Source organism: Ranitomeya variabilis, chromosome 4 (genome assembly GCF_051348905.1).
Source record: "Ranitomeya variabilis isolate aRanVar5 chromosome 4, aRanVar5.hap1, whole genome shotgun sequence".
Taxonomy (NCBI): domain Eukaryota; kingdom Metazoa; phylum Chordata; class Amphibia; order Anura; family Dendrobatidae; genus Ranitomeya; species Ranitomeya variabilis.
Genome location: NC_135235.1, coordinates 696361174 through 696367173, shown reverse-complemented (window position 1 = coordinate 696367173; position 6000 = coordinate 696361174). Strand labels below are relative to the sequence as shown.

The window sequence follows — 6000 nt, the reverse complement described above, 5'->3', positions numbered from 1 at the left end:
GTTAAATAAATGAGATTTCGGCATTTTAGCTCCTGGTATGGAGTCGGTAGCACAATCATATGCCGCCATATAGTAGACGTCCGGTAACTGGTGATAATTCCCTCGTGTGGGGTCTATTTGTCTCCAGAGAAATCACACGTTACATCCCACACATAACACTGTGTAGAAAAGGCGGCGCGGGGTAATTGTGCCAGTAGTGAGGGGAAATAATGGCGGGAATGTCACTGACTGAGGAGAAGTTTCCATGTAGCGTCTGCACTGCGGATATCATTCCCTGAGGCCCCTGATCATGTGACCCCCTGACTCCTCCCCTCCTGTGACCTCATCACAGGTCCTGTGCGCACAGAGCAGCCATATATGTGGAGTGCGGCTCTGCAGGTGGAGGTAGGTGCTGGAGATTCCCCATTACTGGGCACAGGGGGACATTAACCCCTTCTGCACTGAGACTCTTGGGGGGGATTTGTTGCCACTTTATAAGAATCGTTGCATTTTTGTTCTGTTTCCTGTAATAGATACATAGGACCCAACTATGGGAGACAGGAAGTGAGGGAACGGATTGTTCTCCTAGTACAGGGCCCCTTTCTTGGCCCCACACAGTGTAATGCCCCCATTATGCCCCTTATGCAGTATATATGATGCCCCCACACAGTATAATGCTCCTGTTATCCCCCTGTAATCAGGTGACCGGATACAAAACACAGACAAACTGGAAGTAACAAATATAATTATTAATTTCCCTGATAATGGGAATTGTGATCACTATGGTAACAGTGAATAATGCAGAACATGGTGATTACGAGGTGAAATATGCAATATCAGATATACAATGAATTCTCTGGCTCACTCTCACTGTAAGGCTGCCGTCACACTATCAGTATTTGGTCAGTATTTGATATCAGTATTTGTAAGCCAAAACCAGGAGTGGGTGATAAATACAGAAGTGGTGCATATGTTTCTATTATACTTTTCCTCTAATTGCTCCACTCCTGGTTTTGGCTTACAAATACTGATGTAAAATACTGACCAAATACTGCTAGTGTGATGGCAGCCTCTAACCACGTTACGTTAGCTACTAAAAAGGGTGATTTTCCTGACAAATATAGTCGACAACACTGTCTCTTCTGCAAACACAGGCCATAGCGGGGTCTCCATCTCTTCCTGTTAAGTCATAAGTCTTAACCAAGTCTATCAAGGCTCGCTGGGCCGCCTTCACTTCAACTGACTTTTGCCTTGTCTGTTGTACTACCCTGGACCAACACCTGTACTGACATCACTGCTGGAAGCAATGACCAGTCTCACTCGCGCCTCCTGCTCTTCTCTGCAGTTGTATACTACTGAGCGGAATCTCCTCACAGATCTTTTGTACTTGACCAACTGCGGTTGTCTCTTGTACCAGAAGAAATAAGAGCTGTGACTCTGCTCTTGCCGTAGTTTGGACTCTGGGTCTTGACTGGTGCAGGTCTGGTTCTCAGGCCTTGGCAGGCATAGTCTGGACTCTGGGTCTTGACTGGCGCAGGTCTGGTTCTCAGGCATTGGCAGGCGTAGTCTGGACTCTGGGTCTTGACCGGCGCTGGTCAAGTTCTCAGGCCTTGGCAGGCATAGTCTGGACTCGGACTCGTCTGGTGCCGCCTGGGTACTGACACCACAACCAGCTGCCTCGGGCACTTTGCCATGGCCTGGTTCCTCAGATTCTTCCCGGGCACCCCATTGTTTTGCTTGGTGACATCAGTTCTGGCTTTGGAGCTATGACCTTTTATAATAACAGAAAACTGCGTCATCAAGGTCACCTCAACTGGTGGACCATTTAGACCCTTTCTTCATGAAACTCTCCCTTTTCCAATTTATTCCGTAGGGTCCCATCTGGACTGCAGATGGCAGTCTTTTTGTACAAATGCCACACAGCCCTGAGGATTCATTCTTATCACACTCCTTTTTACACTCCTTATGCAATATACACTCACCGGCCACTTTATTAGGTACACCATGCTAGTAACGGGTTGGACCCCCTTTTGCCTTCAGAACTGCCTCAATTCTTCGTGGCATAGATTCAACAAGGTGCTGGAAGCATTCCTCAGAGATTTTGGTCCATATTGACATGATGGCATCACACAGTTGCCGCAGATTTGTCGGCTGCACATCCCAAAGATGCTCCATACAAGGCAGGATGGATCCATGCTTTCATGTTGTTTACGCCAAATTCTGACCCTACCATCCGAATGTCGCAGCAGAAATCGAGACTCATCAGACCAAGCAACGTTTTTCCAATCTTCTACTGTCCAATTTCGATGAGCTTGTACAAATTGTAGCCTCAGTTTCCTGTTCTTAGCTGAAAGGAGTGGTACCCGGTGTGGTCTTCTGCTGCTGTAGCCCATCTGCCTCAAAGTTCGACGCACTGTGCGTTCAGAGATGCTCTTAGGCCTATCTTGGTTGTAACGGGTGGCGATTTGAGTCACTGTTGCCTTTCTATCAGCTCGAACCAGTCTGCCCATTCTCCTCTGACCTCTGGCATCAACAAGGCATTTCCGCCCACAGAACTGCCGCTCACTGGATTTTTTTTCTTTTTCGGACCATTCTCTGTAAACCCTAGAGATGGTTGTGCGTGAAAATCCCAGTAGATCAGCAGTTTCTGAAATACTCAGACCAGCCCTTCTGGCACCAACAACCATGCCACGTTCAAAGGCACTCAAATCACCTTTCTTCCCCATACTGATGCTCGGTTTGAACTGCAGGAGATTGTCTTGACCATGTCTACATGCCTAAATGCACTGAGTTGCCGCCATGTGATTGGCTGATTAGAAATTAAGTGTTAACAAGAAGTTGGACAGGTGTACCTAATAAAGTGGCCGGTGAGTGTATATGATGCCCCTCACACAGTATAAAGTTTCTACAGTACTGGCATCTCTCACACAAAAGATATTTCCACAGTATCACTATACCCCCACACATAGTATAATCTCACAGTAACGAAGTTCCCTCCACACACAGTATAATCTTCTCACAGTATCACCATCCTACCACACACGGAATAATCTCACAGTCCCACCATTCTCTCCACACAGTATAATGTTTCCATTGCACCATCATCCCACCACACACAGTGTAATGTTCCCACAGTACCACCATCCCCCTACATAGTATAATGTTCCCACAATAGCAGCTTGCCATACAAAAAGGATAAATGTTTACACTGGACTGGCATCCCCCTCACACACAGTATAATGTTCCAACAGTAATGCCTTCCCCCCACTTTCTAATATTCACACAGTACTGCCCCCTACTTGAACAATATGGTACCATCCACCCCACTGACAACCTCACAGGTAATTAAGAAATTCTCACTTAGCCTCATTCTTGGTGCAGATACTAATGAACCCAGGATCTATGAGATATTTACCATACAATAGTTGGATAGCAGGAGTGCATCATCCATAAAGGTAGCTCACTCGGTTGCTATGATGCCTATGAATTGAGAGGGCTGGTGGAGTTTAGTATTTGTCAACCTCTCCTTCCCATCATCACAATTTCAGAGATATCCACATTCCCATGACAGTGATATCATTGAATAGAGAAGTGAATCAGGGAGTCAAAAGCTCCTGATCCACCATTCAGCCTTCGCCTGTGAGTCTGAGACTCTGCGCCTTGCAGGCACAATGACGTCACTACATCACACCTGTAGTATGGAGCTTCAGTACTCACTTCACAGACTGGAGCAGCGCACCTCGGGAACTGGGTTGGGTAGGTAGTGTGTTTTTTTTAAATATCAGGAATTGTGGTGGCTAATATTAAGAGAAGAACTGTTGTGACTTATACTGAATGTGTGGATGGTAGGGGCCATTATACTGAGGGGTTGTGGTGGACTGTAAGGGACTTCATACTGACTGTGGGTTCTTATTTTCTGTGGCAGGTTGTGGTGGCCATAATACTGTGTGAGGTGATGTGGGGGCAGTCATACTGTGTGGGGGCCACCATACTGTGTGGGAGCCCTCATACTTAGCTACATGGGCACACAGGCGATCAAATTCCTTGTGATGAGTGAACTTTGGTCTTTCTGATTGCAGCCCTGAATTGATATAGTGTTGTGTGCCAGCATGGAGACATCAGATAGTACGTTCTGAAGGAAAGCAAACATATAATGGCAGCAGGAATTCAGATTCTAAGCATGTAGACTAACGGAGAAAAAGGGTGGGGCGAGGTCCTTAGCTTAGGTTTGCTGGACTGTTGTGGCTTGTAACAAAATTATGTACCACCACATGTAACCGGAAAGTTCCTGACTCTGCATAATGCAGAAGAAGCATTCATAAAGTGTTGTGCCAGGTATATGAAGTATATTCTTCTCATCAAGCTCTTGTTAAGTAAAGGAAAGTTTATTTTTGAACGTTTGGCCTCCCTCACTCATCTCCATACCATCTGGTCAGGGCTTGCCAATTACATCAGCATCATGCGATCTGCAGAGTCGGGAGATATGACTCAGCCATATCTATCTATCTATCTATCTATCTATCTATCTATCTATCTATCTATCTATCTATCTACACTGGTCAAAAAAATAAAGGGAACACTTAAACAACAGAATATAACTCCAACTAAATCAAACTTCTGTGAAATCAAACTGTCCACTTAGGAAGCAACACTGATTGACAATCAATTTCACATGCTGTTGTGCAAATGGAATAGACAACAGATGGAAATTATTGGTAATTATCAAGACACACTCAATAAAGGAGTGGTTCTGCAGGTGGGGACCACAGACCACATATCAGTACCAATGCTTTCTGGCTGATGGTTTTTTTTTTTAAATTCGTTTATTTTCAAACGCAAATAAAGCATAGCATACATGTTTGTCCTTATCATTAATCTGCATGGTTACATTTACAAAGAAAGGTAAAGACAGCACATACATATGCCAATCATTTCACAGGAGGAAAACATAATTGTATAATTATAAAACAATCAAAACATAAAGTTATAAACATAAAACTTTAAAACTACAACCAAACTAAGCCTCTGAAACTATTAAGCCGCCATTTAACGATAGCGGAATATTATTTTTTCCCTCCACTGCACAGTACTTGCAGTACAAAATCAGATAAACCACGTCTTTTTCTATTAGTCATGTCACAGGGTGAGATGAGAGGTGTTCCATCTATCCCAGATTTTGTTGAACTTACCCGGGCAACCCCTGTTTTGATAAAGAGTACGCTCATAAGGCACAACCACATTCACCAACTCGACCCAGGACCTAATGGAAGGGGGCGAGTTCCCCATCCATCGCAGAGCTAACAACTTCCGCGACAAAAACAGGGTTTCACGTAGAAAAATCCTCGTCCCATACTCCAAACAGGCAGACTAAAGGCTCAAGAGGAATCGGGATTGACAGTATGGAAGCCAATAGTGACGTTACCTCCCTCCAATAATTAAGAATAATGGGACACTGCCATACCATATGTACAAAGTCAGCGTCTGGTGAGTGGCAACGCAAACACTCCGACGTCGAGTATCGACCCATCCGAAAGAGTCTCAGTGGAGTCAAATATGACTGGTGGATTATATATAATTGGGTCACCCGATTATTGACCGACGGGGAGACTTTGAGAGGGGAGTCCAAAATATCCTCCCATTCCTCACTCTGCACATTAGTGATAAGCCCCTCCCATTTACCTCTTACTGAGTCTATAACAGAATTCGCTCCCGTTGATAGCAGATATGTGTATAGGGACGAGATAAGACCCTGAGGTCCCTGTGACTTAAGGATACCTATTAAGGGCAGAGATGAAATGTTCCGGTTTGTTCCCACACTCCTAACAAATGACTGAATGGCAGACCTGAGTTGCAGGTATCGGAAAAATTGAGATCTTGGAAGACCACATCCAACTTGTAGTTGCTCAAAGGATTTAAAGACCCCCTGATCATACAAATCCCCTATTGACAGGACTCCGTGGGAAACCCAGAAATTTGCAGACGGGTGATTCATCAGTGCAGGGAAATAACCATTATCCCATA

General features: G+C 44.8%; 1 protein-coding gene across 1 annotated transcript in view; it reads left to right on the top strand.

Annotated features, from left to right (window-relative positions):
• The first annotated feature begins 276 nt into the window (after positions 1–276).
• LOC143766410 (uncharacterized) overlaps positions 277–6000 on the top strand; it is a 47535-nt gene continuing 41811 nt past the window's right edge. Inside the window, exon 1 of the mRNA XM_077254079.1 lies at positions 277–384. The gene's annotated coding sequence lies outside the window, so the exon portion shown is untranslated. The remainder of the gene's footprint in view (positions 385–6000) is intronic.